This window comes from Pongo abelii, chromosome 4 (assembly GCF_028885655.2).
Source record: "Pongo abelii isolate AG06213 chromosome 4, NHGRI_mPonAbe1-v2.0_pri, whole genome shotgun sequence".
In the NCBI taxonomy this organism is placed as follows: Eukaryota; Metazoa; Chordata; class Mammalia; order Primates; family Hominidae; genus Pongo; species Pongo abelii.
This window is the reverse complement of record NC_071989.2, coordinates 95227471-95244382: the sequence shown is the minus strand read 5'-3', so window position 1 is coordinate 95244382 and position 16912 is coordinate 95227471. Positions and strand designations below refer to the sequence as shown.

General features: G+C 36.7%; 1 long non-coding RNA gene across 1 annotated transcript in view; it reads right to left on the bottom strand.

Annotated features, from left to right (window-relative positions):
- The window catches only part of LOC134761408 (uncharacterized), a 92062-nt gene that overhangs the window by 21859 nt on the left and 53291 nt on the right, over window positions 1–16912 (bottom strand). The window contains exon 2 of the long non-coding RNA XR_010139989.1: window positions 16258–16444. This is a non-coding gene — a long non-coding RNA (uncharacterized LOC134761408). The remainder of the gene's footprint in view (window positions 1–16257; window positions 16445–16912) is intronic.

Genomic DNA, 16912 nt, shown 5'->3' with positions numbered 1-16912 from the left:
ACTAAAGGCTTTAAATTAAAACTTGAAACTATGAAGTTCCTGAAAGAATACATTGGGGAAAACCTCCATGACATTGGTCTGGGCAATATTTTGGATATGATCCAAAAAGCTCAGGCAATGAAAGCAAAAATAAGACAAATGGGTTTACATCAAACTACAAAGCTTTTGCAGAGCATAGGAAACAATCAACATAGGAAAGATACAACCTCCAGAATTGGAGAAAATATTTCAAACTAAACTGTTCATCTCATAATGGGTTAATATCCAAAATATATAAGAAAATAAAACAACTCAATAGCAAGAAAATAAAATGACCCAATTAAAAAGCTAGGCAAAGGACCTGAATAAACATACAAAGAAGACATACAAATGGCCAATGGGAAAATGAAAAATGCTTAATATCACTAATAACTAGGGAAATGCAAACTAAAACTGCAATGAGATACCACCTAACCCCTGTTAGAATGCCAATTATCAAAAAGACAAAAGATAACAAGTGTTGGCAAAGATGTGGAGAAAAAAGCAACATTGCACAATGTTAGTGGGAAATGTAAATTAGTGCAACCATTATGGAAAACAGATGGAGATTCCTCCAAAAATTAAAAATAAAACTACCATATAATCCAGCAATTCCACTCCTAGGTATATATCCAAAGGATAAAAAATCACTATGTTGGAGAGATATCTGCATGCCCATATTTATTAGAGCATTGCTCACAAGAGTCAAGATACAGAAACAACCTAGGCATCCATCAATAGATGAATGGATAAAGAAAATGTGGTATATATATGCATGATATGTTTTGTCTCTATGTCCCCACCCAAATCTCATCTCAAATTGTAATCTCCACAATCCCCACATGTCAAGAGCAGGACCTGGTGATAGGTGATTGGATCATAGGGGCAGTTTCTCCCATGCTGTTTGAATGATAGTGAGTGAGTTCTCACAAGATCTGATGGTTTTATAAAGGGCTTTTCCCCCTTTGCTTACTCTCACCTGCTGCCATGTAAGACATGCCTTTGTTTCTCCTTTGCCTTCTGCCATGATTGTGAGTTTTCTGAGGCATCTCCAGCCATGCTGAACTGTGAGTCAATTAAACCTCTTTCTTTTATAAATTACCTAGTCTAGGGTATGTCTTTATAACAGTGTGAGAAGGACTAATAATACAATGCACAATAGAATACTATTCATCCCTAAAAAGAAGGTAATCCTGCCATTTAGCACAATATAGATGAATCTGGGGGACATGAATAAATATATACAATTTTTGTCAATTTTAAAAAGTAAAATTTAAAAAATGTTCACACTAAAATATGTGAGAAATTTAATTTCACTTATAATAAAACATAAGTGCAAAAGAAAGCCTGAGATAACATTATTTTAGCCAACTACCACATTACCAAATAGCTTCTTTTTCTTTTCTTTCTTTTTTTTTTTTTTTTTTTTTTTGAGACAGAGTCTTGCTCTGTCACCCAGGCTGGAGTGCAGTGACATGATCTTGGCTCACCGCAACCTCCGCCTCCTGGGTTCAAGTGATTCTCTTGCCTCAGCCCCCCAAGTAACTGGGACTACAGGTGCACACCACCTCACCAGGCTAATTTTGGTATTTTTAGTAGAGACGGGGTTTCACCACATTGGTCAGGCAGATCTTGAACTTCTGACCTCATGATCCACCTACCTCAGACTCCCAAAGTGCTTGGACTACAGGCATGAGCCACCGTGCCTGGCCACAGGTGTCTTTTTGTTAAAAGGATCTCTTTCTCTTTGGGTAGATAACCACCAGGGGAATTGCTGGATCAAATAGTAGGTTTATTCTGAGTTCTCTAAGCAATCTCCATACTGCTTTCCATGGAGGTTGAACCAATTTACATTCCCAACAACAAGGTTTAGGCCTTCCCTTTTCTCTACATCCACACCAATGTCTGTTGTTTTTTGACTTTTTAAGAATAGCCATTCTGATTGGTGTGAGATGGTATCTTATAGTTTGATTTGGTTTGTTCTGATTAGTGATGTTGAGGATTTTTTTTATGTGTTTGTTGGCTGCTTGCATTTCTTTTTTTGAGAAATATCTATTTGTATCCACTGCCCAGTTTTTAATAGAGTTGCTTTTTTCTTATTTGAGTTCCTTGTAGATTCTGGGTATTAGACATTTTTCAGAGGCATTTACAAATATTTTCTCCATTCTGTAAGTTGTCTGATTACTCTGTTGATTATTTCTTTTGCTGTGAAGAAGTTTTTCAGTTTAATTAAGTCATTTGCCTACTTTTGGCTTTGTTACACTTACTTTCATAATCTTCATTGGAAATTTTTTTGCCTAGGCCAATGTCCAGAAGAGTTTTTCCCAGGTTTTCTTCTAGGATTTTTATTGTTTCAGGTCTACTTTCATTATATTTAAGTCTTTAGTCTATCTCGAGTTAATTTTTATATATGGGGAGAGACAGAGGTCTACTTTCATTCCTCTGCATGTGGCTAGCCAATTTTCCCAGCATCATTTATTAAATATGGTGATTTTCCCCATTGTTTATTTGTGTCAGCTTTGTTGAAGATCAGGTGGTTGTAGGTTTGTGGCTTTATATCTGGGTTCTCTTTTCTGTTCCATTCGTCTATGTGTTTTTGTACCAGTACTGTGCTGTTTTTGTTACTATACACTTGAATTATTTGAAGTCAGACAATGTAATGTATCTGGATCTGTTCTTTTTGTTTAGTATCATTTGGCAATTTGGGCTCTTTGGGGGTTCCACATGAACTTTAAGTTGTTTTTCTAATTCTTTGAAAAATGGCATTGGTAATTTCATAGAGATTGTGTTAAATCTGTAGATTAATGTGAAGTATGGTCATTTTGGTGATATTCACTCTTCCAATCCATGAGCATGGACTGTTTTTCCATTGTTTTGCATAATCTGTAATTTCTTTCATCAGTGTTTTGGAGTTCTCATTGTAAAGGTCTTTCTCCTCCTTGGTTCAATGTATTCCTAGGTGTTTTATTTTTTTGTGGCTATTGAAATTGGAGAGCCGTTTGTTTGGTTCTCAGCTTGAACATTATTGGTGTGTAGGAATGTGGCTGCTTTTTGTATGTTGGTTTTGTATCCTGAAACTTTACTGAATTTGTTTATCAAGTCTAGGAGCCTTTTGGATGAGTCTTTAGGGTTTTCTAGGTATAGGATCATATCATCAGTGAACAGAGATAATATGATTTCCTCTTGTCCAATTTGGATGCCTTTTATTTCTTTCTCTTGCCTGATTGCTCTGGCTAATATTTTCAGTACTGTGTTGAATAGGAGTGGTGAGAATGGACATCCTTGTCTTCTTCCAGTTCTTTCAACTTTTCTCCATGCAGGATAATTTTGCCTGTGGGTTTGTCTTAGATGGCTCTTATTATTTTGAGGTATGCTCCTTCAATGTCTACTTGGCTGAGGATTTTTATTTGAAGGGATGTTGGATTTTATCAAATGCCTTTTCTGCATCTATGTTTTTTGTCTTTAGTTCTGTTTAGGTGATGAATCACAGTTATTGATTTGTGAGTGTTGAACCACCCTTGCATCCCTGAGTGAAGTGGGTTTTATTCCAGGGGTGGGCTGTATTTTTCATGTGCTGTTGGATTTGCTTTGCTAGTACTTTGTTGAGGATATTTGCATCTACGTTTATCAGGATATCAGCCTATTGTTTTCCCTTTTTGTTGTGCCCTTGCCAATTTTGGTGTCAGGGTGATATTGATTTTGTAGAATGAGTTAGGGAAGAGTCCCTCCTCTTGGATTCTTTGGAATAGCTTCAGTAAGATTGGTACCAGCTTTTCTTTGTACTTCTGGCATAATTCAACTGTGAATCCATCTGGTTGTGGGCTTTTATTCATGGGAAGATTCTTCATTACTGATTTGACTTCATTATTTATTATTGGTATGTTCAGGATTTCTATTTCTTCCTGGTTCAATTTTGAGGAGTTGTATGTTTCTAGGTGTTCATACATTTCCTCTAGGTCTTCTAATTTTTGTGCATAGAGATATTCATAGTAGTCTCTGATGATTTTTTTCTATTTCTGTGGTATCGGTTGTAATGTTCTCTTTCTCATTTCTGATAGTACTTATTTGAATATTCTCTCATTTGTGTTGGTTAAAAGCTATTACATAAATAATGTTACACTGGGCTACCTCTGCATTAAAAGTATTTAATATATGCTATATTGCACACAGATCAGTAAGAAGTGCTACTGCATTCTTAAAACAAATTTAGGTTTTTCTGAAGATAAACCATCAGAGAATAAAAATAGAATTTTAAAAATTAAAACTTTGTTGATTAAAATGTAGAAAACAATCAACAAAAGTGTTGGGAGATAAAGTAAAAAAAAAAAGTTCCAGAAAGTAGAGCTGCAGAGCTATAATATAAGATAAAAAGAAAGATAAGAGATAAAAAATAAAATTAATCCAGAACTATCTAAGATATAACAGTTCTAGAAAGAAAAAAAGTGGTAAAGAAGTAATTAAAGAAATAATAAAAGCAAATTTCCCAGAACAAAAAACCATAAGTCTCCAAATCAGGTGGGCCCATCAAGAGTCCAAAAAAGAGAGTTTTAAAACACCCATCCTAAGGCATTTTCTCATGATATTAAAAGATACAATCCTAAATTCTTCCAAAGAAAATAAACATATGACACAAAAATTCCAGAGATCAAAGTGGCATAAGATTTTAGGGTTATATTGAAAGTTAGCATGGTGGAAGATTGGATTCAAAATTCTAATGGTGAATACACTTTAACATAAAATTTTACATATAGGTAAATCATTAAGCAAATAAAAGGATAACATGAACATTTTCATAGTGCTATTCTTTAAAACATTAATTTTCATGCATCCTTTCTTAAGAAGTCACTCCATTATATTATGTCACAAGAAAAATGAAGTAGTAAACCAAGAAAGAAGAAACAAAGATTCCTGCCCAAGAAAGTAGTGAAGAGAAATGTTCACATGACAGTGCCAAACCTGTTGGGAAACCAAGTCAAGGAGCATGTGTATGAAGAAAGGAATAATATAGAAAAAATAAATACAGCTGCTGGATTATTTGACTTTTATGTGCTTTTGAAAAAAATCTGATAGATGTTTGAAAAATCTGTTGGAAAAACTAGTTAGTAAATACTGGTTGATAGGTATAAACAAGGAACAAAGCAAAAGTAAAATGAAGTAATTATTAGCATACCCCTCCTACAAAGGAGAAATGTTCTAGAAAAATACATAATCACAGTACACAAATTGGTTCAGCAATAAGCAATATTTTCATATTTATGATGGAAACATTTAGTATCAGTTTTTAAAAATATAACATAAATTATAATAGGAGGATAGAAGAAAGAGAAGATAGTATTGAAGTCACATAAAAGCTAAATCCTCAACTGTCAAAATAGGTTCATAGGTAACATTTGAAATTGATAAGGAAAGAAATACTATAGTTATGTCATTGAGCAATATAATCAGCTAAAATGACTCAACATAGTTTTTCCTGAGGAGGTGGACTGAGACATAGGGTGGTATATGGCAAGGAAATACACTTTTTTGTTATAAGGCCTGTTAACATAACTGGAAATGTTTAAATGCATTTGTATATACAAATGAAAATAAACCAAAAAGGAAAACTGAAAGCATTTGGAGGATTTAAGTAACTAAATTAATAAGCATGTCAAATAATGTACTTTTAAAATCAAGATAAGGTTTTTTTGGGGTGTTGTTTGTATTTTTTAACATTTTCAACATCTTAGAAACCTAATGCATTTTATAACCAATGATATCCTTTTTATCAGAATTGGTTGATTTTCTTTCTTACTGCAATATAAAATAATGTTTTATACAATTAATAACATCTTAGATTTGATGAATATGATTTTTGTATTACTATAAACAAGCAAAGAATACATATTCTTTTGTAGCACAGATCACTTGTAAAAAGTAGCCAAGTATTAAGCCATAAAGATTTTGTCACAACTGTGGCTACAGTGGACAATTAGAAGTATCAGGCATAGCAGGTGAAGTAGACACAACAGGTTTAGTGATACAAAACATGATCGTAAAATGAAAAAAAAAGAACAAAAATCAATATAGAGTTGGCAGCAAGATGCCTATTTTCAGGTCAATACAAATATATGCTTGGATCTTGAGAGTTATCTGCAAATACACTGAAAAGAAAGAAAAAAATCAGAAGATCATAAGAATAACTGGGAATGATTTTGGAAAATGTCAAATAGCTAAGACCAAATAAAATTAATCTATTATTGGTTATGACATCCTGGACACATGGGCGAATGTCTTATTTTAGCAAGCTAACACTGGAGAAGTAAGTCTTTCTGCTATACAATGGAGGGAATCATATAATTAAATTTGCCACAAGAAGACAAGATGGTGATTTTACAGAATTCATCGTGCTTTATAAAGTTCTATGATAGTGCAATGGCAGAAATATTCTTAGTGTAACCCATTAAGCTTAGGTCTCATAATTTTTCCACATTTTACTGTAAAAAACTACTCAATTACCCTAATGGAAGCTGCAGACTTAAAAAGGACCTTTAGACTATGCAGTTACAAAAGTGGGAATAATGATTAGAGAATAGTATAACAACTCCACAATTATCATGCAATTGTTACATGAAAAACTCATTACGGACTTCAGCCAGCCACAGTGACTATGAAAAACAGAATAAGTAAGTACTCTAGGATGTGGAAGATGGAAACCAGTGAGTCATCAAAGCCAAAGGAGGATTCACTCTGACTACCCTACTCCTGATCATCCTGCCCTTCCAAAATCCCCTACAGTCACTAAGGATAACCAACTCTTATTTTCACTTTGAAGTATAGAATGTAAGCTCTGTCCTGTGGATTTTTCCTCTCATTTGTTTTTATAAAAGTTTTCAAAGGTCTTGAATGCCGAGAATAAATTTTGGTGGATTTTGCTAATCCTTGTTTTAATATTCATTGAGACATTGAGACACAGGCTTCTTCAAGATTTCAATATTATCTCCTCACCAGTGAAAAATATAAGAAATAGATATTCTGTTTTTTAAAAAAAATCAAACATGCTCCTAGTAATATAACAGGCCAGAAGAAAGATTTATTCCTTACCATGTAAAGAATACATGGTAACATATTTTGTTATTTATATAGCTATTTTATTTAATTTCATTTTAGTTATCTTTAAAATTTCAACTTTTATTTTAGGTTCAGGGAATACATGTGCTTATTTGTTATATGAGTATATTGCATCATGCTGAGGTTTGGATTATGGTTGATCCTGTCACCCAGGTAGTGACCATAGTACCCAATAGTTAGATTTTCAACCCTTGCCCCACACCTTCCCTCCCCCTTCCAGTAGTCCCCAGTGTTTAATGTTGCCATTTTCATGTTCATTAGTACCCAAAGTTTAGCTCTCACTTGTAAGTGAGAATATGTGTTGGATTTTCTGTTTCTGAATGAGTTTGCTTAGGATAATGGCCTTCAGCTGTATCCATGTTCCTGCAAAGGATATGATTTCCTTATTTTTTTATGGTTGTGAAAGTATTCCATGGCATATATGTACCACATTTTATTTACTCATTCCACTGTTGATGGGCACCTAGGTTGATTCTATGACTTTGCTATTGGGAATAGTGCTATGATGAACATACAAGAGCATGTGTCTTTTTGGTAGAATGATTTATTTTCCTTTGATTATATACCCAATAATGGGATTGCTAGGTCAAATGGTAGTTCTAAGTTCTTTGAGAAATCTCCAAACTGTTTTCCACAGTGGTTGAACTAATTTACATTCTCACCAGCAGTGGATAAGCTTTACCTTTAATTTGCAGCCTGGACAGCATCCGTTTTTTTTTTGTTTGTTTGTTTTGTTTTGTTTAGTTTAGTTTTTGACTTTTGGATAGCCGGCTAACCATATACAGAAGACTGATTTGAGTCCCATTCTGACTGATTTGAGATGGTATCTCATTGTGGTTTTAATTTATATTTCTCTGATACTTAGTTGAGCACATTTTCAGAGGATTGTTCTCTGCTTGTATGTCTTCTTTTGAGAGGTGTCTGTTCATGTCTTTTGTCCATTTTTAATGGGATTGTTTTTTTTTTCCTTTCTTATTGTTTGAGTTCCTTGTAAATCTGGACTTTAGAACTTTATCACAGGCAAAGTTTGCAAATATTTTCTCCCTTTCTGTAGGCTGTTTACTCTGTTAGTAATTTCTTTTGCTGTACAGAAGCTCTTTAATTGAATTAGGCCCCACTTAATTTTCATTTTTGTCACATTTGTTTTTGAGGACTTAGTCATAAATTATTTCCTAAGGCTGATATCCAGAATGGTATTTCCTAGATTTCCTTCTAGAATTCTTATAGTTCAAGGTCTTACATTTAAATCTTTAATCCATCTTGAATTAATTTTTGTCTATGGTGATTGATAAGAGTCTAGTTTCATTCTTCTGTATATGGCTAGCCAGCTATCTCATCTCTATTTATTGAATAGGAAGTCCTGTTCTCATTGCTGATTTTTGTCAACTTTGTCAAAGATCAGATGGCTGTAGGTGTGAAGCTTTATTTCTAGGTTCTCTATTCTGTTCCATTGGTCTATGTGTCTGTTTTTGTACCAATCCCATGCTGTTTTCACTACTGTAGACCTATAGCATAGTTCGAAGTTGGGTAATGTGATGCTTCCAGCTTTGTTCTTTTTGTCTAGGATTGCTTTGACTATGTGGACTTTTTTTGGTTCCACATGAATTTTAGAATAGTTTTTTCTAGTTCTGTGAAAAATGACACTCATAGCTTGATAGGAATATTATTGAATCTGTAGATTAGTTTAGGCAGTATGGTCATTTTAATGATATTCACTCTTCCAATCCATGAGCATGGAATGTATTTTCCATTTGTTTTTGTCATCTATGATTTCTTTCTGTGATGTTTTTTAGTTTTCCCTGTAGAGCTCTTTCACATCCTTGGTTAGATGTATTCCTAGGGGTGTGTGTGTGTGTGTGTGTGTGTGTGTGTGTGAATTGTAAACGGAGTTGCATTCTTGATTTAGCTATCAGCTTGAACATTATGGGTGTATAGAAATGCTACTAATTTCTGTACATTGATTTTGTATCCTGAAATTTTACTGAAGTTCTTTATCAGTTCTAGGAGCCTGGCGAATCTGACCATGGGAATTTTTTTAGGTATAGAATTGTATTTTCAGTGCAGAAAGATCATTTGACTTCTTCCTTTTGTATGTCTTTTGTTTCTTTCTCTTGCCTAGATTGTTCTGGATAGGACTTCCAGTACTTTGTTTATTAGGAGTGATGTAAATGGGCATCCTTGTCTTGCACCAGTTCTTGCCTGTTCAGATAATGTTGGCTGTGGGTTTGCCACTGATGGCTCTTATTATTTTGAGGTATATTCCATTGATGCTCAGCTTCTTGAAAATTTTTATCATAAAGAGATGTTGGATTTTATCAAAAGCTTTTTTGGCATCTATTGAGATGATCATATCATTTTTGTTTCTACTTATTTATATGTGGTAAATCATATTTATTGATCTGTGTATTCCCACCTTGCATCCCAGGGATGAAGTCTACTTGATCATAGTGAATTAGCTTTTTGATTTCCTTCTGGATTCAGTTTGCTAGTATTATGTTGAGGATTTTTGTGTTCATGTTAAGCAGGGATATTGGCCTGTAGTTTTCTTTTTTCATTGTGTCATTGCCAGGTTTTGCTATCAGGGTGATGCTTGTTTCATAGAATGAGTTACAGAGAGTCCCTTCTCTTCAGTTTTTTGGAATAGTTTCCATAGAATTGGCACCAACTCTTCCTTGCATGTCTGATAGAATTTGGCTGACAATCCATCTCATCTGGCTTTTATGGTAGGCATGTTTTTTATTACTGATTCAATTTTGAACATTGATATTTATCTCATCAGTGTTTCAATTTCTTCCTGATTCAATCTTGGGACATTGTGTATTTCCAGGAATCTATGCATTTTCTCTAGAGTTTCTAGTTTTTGTGCATAGAGGTGTTCATAATAGTCTCAAAGAATCTTTTATATTTCATGAGTTTGGTTATAATGTCACTTTTGTCACTTCTGATTGTGCTTATTTGGATCTTCTCTCTTTTTTTTCTTTGTTAATCTAGCTAGCAGTCTATCGATATTGTCTAAACAAAGATCCAACTTTTGGTTTTGTTGATTCTTTGTATAAATTTTGGAGTCTCAAATTCATTCAGTTCTGCTCTTTTTTCTTGTTTTTCTAGTTCCCCTAGTGTGATGTTAAATTGTTAATTTAGAATTTTTCTAACTTTTTGAAGTAAGCATTTAGCATTATAAACTTTCCTGTTAACATTGTTTTTGCTGCATCTCAGAGATTTTGATACGTTGTGTCTCTTTTCATTTACTTCAAATAATGTTTTAATTTCTGCCTTAATTTTATTGCTTACTGAAAAGTCATTCAGGAACAAGTTGTTTAATTTCCATGTAATTGTGTGGTTTTGAGGGATCTTCTTGGCATTGATTTTCATTTTTATCCCACTGTGGTCCGACAGTGTGGTTGGTATGATTTTGATTCTTTTGAACTTATTGTCACTTGCTTTATGGCTGAGAATGTGGTTGGCCTTGGAGTATATTCTGTGTGAAGATGATACGAATGTATATTCTGTGGTTAATGAGTGTGGTTAGTGTGGTTAATGACATCTACTCTGTAGATGTCTATTAGGTCCAATTCGTCAAGAGTTGAATTTAAATACAGAATTTCTGTTAGTTTTTGTGTCTCAATGATCTGTCTAATGCTGTCAGTGTGTCGCCTAGTATTATTGTGTGGCTAAGTCTTTTTGTAGGCCTAGAAGAATTTATTTTATGAATCTGGGTGCTTCAATGTTGAGTGCATAGATATTTAGGACAGTCAAGTCTTCTTGTTAAATTGAAACTTTATCATCACATAATGCTCTTCTTTGTCCTTTCTTATTGTTGTTGGTTTAAAGTCTGTTTTATCTGCTACAAGAATAGTGACCCCTGCTCTTTTTTTCCATTTATATGATAAACGTTTTTCTAACCCTTTACTTTGAGCCTATGGATGTTGTGATGGGTAAGATAGGTCTCAAGAAAACAGCAGACAGGTGGGTCTTATTTTTTTATCCAACTTGCCACTCAGCCATTTAAGTGAGGTGTTTAGGCCAATTACATTCAACGTTAATATTGTTATGCAATATTTTGGTCCTATTATGAAGTTATTAGCTGGTTTCTGTGTAATCTCTATTGTGGGGTTGCTTTACAGGGTCTGTAGGTTATGTTTTTAAGTGTGTTTCTGTGGTAGCAGGTATCATTCTTTTGTTTTCATGTTTTTAACTCCCTTAAGGACCTCTTGTAAGGCTAATCTACTGGTAAAAAATTCTCTTAGCACTTGCTTGTCTGGAAAAGATTTTATTTCTCCTTCACTTTTGAAGCTTAGTTTCATGGGATCTAAAATTCTTGGTTGAAATTCCTTTTAAGAATGATGAAAATAGGCTACTAATTTCTTCTTGTTTGTAAGGTTTCTGAGAAGCCTGCTCTTAGCCTGATAGGGTTCCCTTTGCAAATGATCTGACCTTTTTCTGTAGCTGCCTTTAATATTTTTTCTTCACTGGTGATCTTTAACAGTCTCATGACTGTGTGCCTTGGTAATGTTCATTTTGACCTCAGGTGATCCGCCCACCTCAGCCTCCCAAAGTGTTGTGATTACTAGCATGAACCACTGTGCCCCAGGTTAGATTTTTTTTCTTCTTTTTTAAGATGAAGTCTCACTCTGTTGCCCAAGCTGGAGTGCAGTAGCATGGTCTTGGCTCACTGCAAATTCTGCTTTCCAGGTTCAGGTGATTCTCCTGCCTCAGCCTCCTGAGTAGCTGGAAATACAGGTGCCTGCCACCATGCCCAGCTAATTTTTGTGTTTTTTGGTACAGATGAGGTTTCACCATATTGGCCAGGATGGACTTGAACTCCTGACCTCAAGTGATCCACCTGCTTTGGCCTCTGAAAGTCCTGGGATTACAGGTGTGAGCCACCATGCCCCATTTTGTATAGTATCTCAAAAGTGTTCGCTGGATTTCTTGTATCTGGGTGTCTATCTCTCTAACAAGATAAGGGAAATTATCTTGAATCAATCCTTCAAGTATGTTTTCCAAGTTATTTACTTTTTCTCCTTCTCTCTCAAGAATGTCAATAACCATAGGTTTGGTCATTTTTCTAATACTATATTTCTTAAAGACTGTTTATTTGTTAAATTTCTTTTTGCTTTATTTTTGTCTGTCTGTTTTAGTTCAAAAGACCAGTCTTAAAGCTCTTAAATTCTTTCTTCTGCTTGATATAGTCTATTGATAAAGTTTTCCATTGTATTTTCCAAATCCTTAAATGAAATGTTCAATTCCAAAGCCCTGATGGATTTCTTTTTAAGATGTTCATCTCTCATGGGTAGCTTTAGAAGTTTTTTTGTGTTGATTTTTAACCTTGTCTTGGATCTCATTGTGCTTCATTTTAACCCATGTTTGAATTCCTTATCTGTCATTTCTGAGTTTCCATTTTGGTTAAGGACCAAATGGAGAGGTAGTCTGACCCTCTGATGATGCATTAGTTCATTTTCACACTGCTGATAAAGACATACCTGAGACTGGGCAATATACAAAAGAAAGAGGTTTAGGACTTACAGTTCCACATGACTGGGGAGGCCTCACAATCATGGCAGAAAACAAGGAGGAGCAAGTCACATCTTATGTGGATGGTGGCAGGCAAAGAGAGAGAGCTTGCACAGGGAAACTCCCCCTTATAAAACCATTAGCTCTCATGAAACTATCACTATTGGGAGAAAAGCACAGGAAAGACCTGCCCTTATGATTCAATTACCTCCCACTGGGTCCCTTCCACAACATATGGAAATTCAAGATGATATTTGGGTGGGAACACAGCCAAACCATATTATTCCACCCCTGGCCCCTCCCAAATTTTGTGTTCTGTCATTTCAAAACCAATCATGGCTTCACAACAGTCCCCCAAAGTCTTAACTCATTTCAGCATTGACTCAAAAGTCCACAGTCCAAAGTCTCATCCAAGACAAGGCAAATCCCTTCTGTCTATGAACCTGTAAAATCAAAAGCAAATTAGTTACTTCCTAGATACAATGGAGGTACAGGCATTTGGTAAATATAGCCATTCCAAAAGTGAGAAATTGGCCAAAACAAAGGGCTGCAGGCCATGCAAATCCAAAATCCAGTGGGGCAGTCAAATCTTAAAGCTCCAAAATCATATCCTTTGTCTCCATGTCTCATATCCAGGTCACACTGATGCAAGAGGTGAGCTCTCACAGCCTTGGGCAGCTCTGCCCCTTTGGCTTTGCAAGGTATAGCCCCTTTTTCCTGGTTGCTTTCACAGGCTGCTATTGAGTGTCTGTGGCTTTTCCAGGCACATGGTACAAGCTATCAGTTAATCTACCATTCTGGGGTCTGGAGGACAATGGTCCTCTTCACACAGCTCCACTAGGTAGTGTCCTAGTAAAAACTCTGTGTGAGGGCTCCAAGCCCACATTTCCTTTCTTCACTGCCCTAGCAGAGGTTATCCATGATAGCCCCACCCCTGCAGCAAGCTTCTCCCTGGGCATCCAGGCATTTCCAAACACCCTCTGAAATCTAGGCAAATGTTCCCAAATCTCAATTCTTGACTTCTGTGTACATGCAGGTTCAACACCACGTGGAAGCTGCCAAGGCTTGGGGCTTGTACCTTCTGAGCAACATCCTGAGCTATACCTTGGCCCCTTTTAGTCATGGCTGGAGTAGTTGGGACACAGGGTACCAAGTTACTAGACTGTACACAGCATAGGGACCCTGGGCCCAGCCCATCAAACCATGTTTTTCCTCCTAAATCTCCAGGGCTGTAATGGGAGGGGCTGTCACAAATGTCTCTGACATGCCCTGGAGACATTTCCCCCATTGGCTTGGGGATTAACATTAGGCTTCTGATTACTTAGGCAAATTTCTACAGCCAGTTTGAATTTCTGCTCAGAAAATGGGATTTTTCTTTCTGTTGCTTTGTCAGGCTGCAAATTCTCCAAACTTTTATGCCCTGTTTTCCTTTTAAAATGGAACACCTTTGACAGCACCCAAGTCCCATCTTGAATGCTATGCTACTTAGAAATTTCTTCTGCCATATACCCTAAATCATCTTTCTCAAGTTCAAAGTTCCACAAATCTCTAGGGCAAGGGCAAATGCTGCCCATATCTTTGCTAAAACATAACAAGAGTCATGTTTGCTCCAGTTCTCAACAAGTTCCTCATTTCCACCTGAGACCACCTCAACCTGGACTTTATTGTCCATATCGCTATCAGCATTTTGGGCAAAGCCATTCAATGAGTCTCTAGGAAATCCCAAACTTTCCCACATTTTTCTGTTTTCTCCTGAGCCCTCCAAATTTTTCCAACCTCTGACTGTTACCCAGTTCCAAAGTCACTTCCACTTCATTGGGTATCTTTTCAGCAGCACCCCACTCCCAGTACCAATTTACTGTATTAGTCCATTTTCACACAGCTGATGAAGACATACCTGAGACTGGACAATTTACAAAAGAAAGAGGTTTAATGGAATTACAGTTGCTTGAGAAGTCTCACAATCATGGCAGAAGGCAAGGAAGAACAAGTCACATCTTACATGGAAGGCAGCAGGCAAAGAGAGAGAGCTTGTGCATGGAAACTCCCTCTTATAAAACCATCAGTTCTTGTGAGACTTATTCACTATAATGAGAACAGCAGGAGAAAGACCTGCCCCCATGATTCAATTACTTTCCATCATTCCTTCCCACCACACGTGGGAATTCAAGATGAGATTTGGATGGGGACACAACCAAACCATATCAAGTGATGACACTATATTCTTTTTTTTTTATAGTTCAAGAATTCTCTGATGATTCCTTCTTATCTGGTGACATTACCACTTTCAATTTTTGTAATTTTTTGAGCAGGTAGTATTTTTTTCTTTTTATTTCTTAATGTTTAACTTTTTTTTAGATTTCCCTTTCCTCACTTCCCTAGGGAGTGTGACCATACATAATGCTACCTAGAGTTTTTGGCTTTGCTTCTATAGCCCTATGCATTTCTGGCTGGCAGTTTTTACATTGGGCTGTGCAGTTTGAACCACAAGCCAGTAGATGGTGCATATGGATAACAGCCAGCTTCAGCCAATATGGTTGGGTACATACTTGATCCTTGTTTACTGGGAGAACCTCTCTGTTGCTTCACACAATAGGCTGATTTATGGAGTGAACAGTGGTCCGAGTTCCCATTTCAGTCCCAAGGGATTAGGGAGCAAGCTGTGCAGTGCTGGACCAAGCAGGTCTGCTACAGGTTCCCCAATGGCAGGCACAATCACCAATGCCAAAGGAAAATCCAGTGGGTGACCACTACTTCCCCAAGGATGTATGTAGCCATGAAGCTAGGAAACAGCCTTGGTCCTAAGTTCTCTGTATGGGGATGAGTGGCTTAACCTTCTAATTCAGGAGAGTGGATGCTCCAAATGGCTGGAGATCTGCTTGGGTGTTTAATGAGGAGGGTCCTGCTGCACTACAATCTCTGCACAGGGACGGTGGGGAAGCTCTGGCTGCTGAACCATGTGAGCAAGTGCTCCAAATGCCTGGAGGTCTGCCTAGGCATGGAATGGAGAAGACCTGACTGCCCCACAATCTATAGTCCATGAAGTGTGGGGTGGGGTCAGGCTGCTGGTCCAGACAAGTGGGTGCTTTGAGTACCTGGATATCGAACTGGGAGTGGAGCAGAGAGGGCCCTGCTGCATCACAGTCTTGGGAGAGCAGGCTGAGGCACCTAACAATTGCACACACTGACAGGTTCCAGGTCACCAAGCTGCCCATCATGAGAAACTACACCTAAGTAGTTCTCCTTTTACCCCAGGCCTGTGACAAGGGAGAGCACAATTCTAGCACTTACTGCTGAGGCACTTTTCACAGTTCTCGCTATGGGGGTCCGTACCCTACTTCCAATGCCTGCGCAGCCATGCTGCTAAGTAACCTAAAAATGGCTACATACCCAGATTAAAAATAGAATCCTGATCTTGATCCTGGGTCTGGGAAAATCCTTGTAGCTTTCCCTGGTGTGTTTCTGCACAGTATCTCTAAACCTCTCCCTCTCAAGTTACCTCCAGGGCTTGGGAGAAACAAAGTGCTCCACCTTGCCCTGGGTTGCTCCAATCCCCAGTGGAAAGATGAGTAACAGAGGGAGGCTCACTGCCTTTCTCACATACTGGGCTTCACTCACCTTTATCAGCTGAATGCAATCATGGGAACTGTTTGTCCACATTCTCCTCCCTATGTTCTCTGGTGTCCTTCATGAGTCTGGTGGATTTCTGTTTTTTTCTTGAATTAAGGCTCTCAGAGTTGATCTGTATGCACCATCTTGCTATTTTCAAGTGGTGGAGGCATACTAAACGTCTCTAATCTATTATCTTGGAAAAGAAAAAGGAAAACTTTGTTTTTTAATATAAGGTCTTAAACTGAATTCTATATTGATGTTTCCAATTAAATGGTGTTTAACTTGAACCTTCCAGTTGATACAATTTCTTGTATTTTTATAATAGCTATGCTGCCAAATTTTTCTGAAATATGCCAAGATGTCACTAAAGAACCTGGGCACAGAATTTCGTCTCTTTTACCTTCTTTCAAAGCGGATTTGTATTGAAGTCTATATTGACAAGCTTGCAACACTCTTCAGTCCCTTATTGTTTTTATTTTAAATGGACAATAATATTGTATGTATTTATGGGATACAATCTAAAGTTATGGTATGTAGAATGATTAAACCGGGCGAATAAATATATCCATTACATACTTATCATTTCTTTGTAGAGAGAACATTTAAAATCTACTCTCTTGGCAATTCTTATTATTTTGTTGTCTGTTTACAGATTTTCCCT